This window comes from Bison bison, unplaced genomic scaffold (assembly GCF_000754665.1).
Source record: "Bison bison bison isolate TAMUID 2011002044 unplaced genomic scaffold, Bison_UMD1.0 scf7180017864280, whole genome shotgun sequence".
Lineage (NCBI taxonomy): Eukaryota > Metazoa > Chordata > Mammalia > Artiodactyla > Bovidae > Bison > Bison bison.
Genome location: NW_011494852.1, coordinates 7,916,763 through 7,917,145, shown reverse-complemented (window position 1 = coordinate 7,917,145; position 383 = coordinate 7,916,763). Strand labels below are relative to the sequence as shown.

At 54.0% G+C, this 383-nt stretch overlaps 1 protein-coding gene across 1 annotated transcript in view; it reads right to left on the bottom strand.

Moving 5' to 3' along the window:
- Window positions 1-383, bottom strand: part of LTBP4 (latent transforming growth factor beta binding protein 4) — a 27,411-nt gene that overhangs the window by 21,250 nt on the left and 5,778 nt on the right. The window lies entirely within an intron of this gene.

Here is a 383-nt window from a genome sequence, read left to right as displayed (position 1 = left end):
GAGTAGTTATCACTGTACAGCCTTTGTAATCTGGGGTTTCCCCTGGAAGTGGGGAGGAGTAGCAGGGGGACAAAACTAGAGTTCTCTGGTGAGGGGTGCAGTTTGGGGCGATTACATCAGAAGAATGGGCGGGAACTTCACTGAAGGGGCTGGTCTCTGGAGTCTGTTGATAGCGGTGCGGAGGGGCATGGGGACTGAGGGCAGAGATTCTTGGCTCCCCTAGTTAGGGGGCTCAGGCCAGGACTACAGGGTGCTCTAAGAGGGGTCCTTAATTAAGTGGCAGGCTTAGGAAAGGCTTAACTAGGAATGAAGTTTCCAAAATAAGAAGAGTCTCTGTTGGGGGCAGCGGTCGGGGGAGGGGGCATTTCCGAGCCATCAAAGAC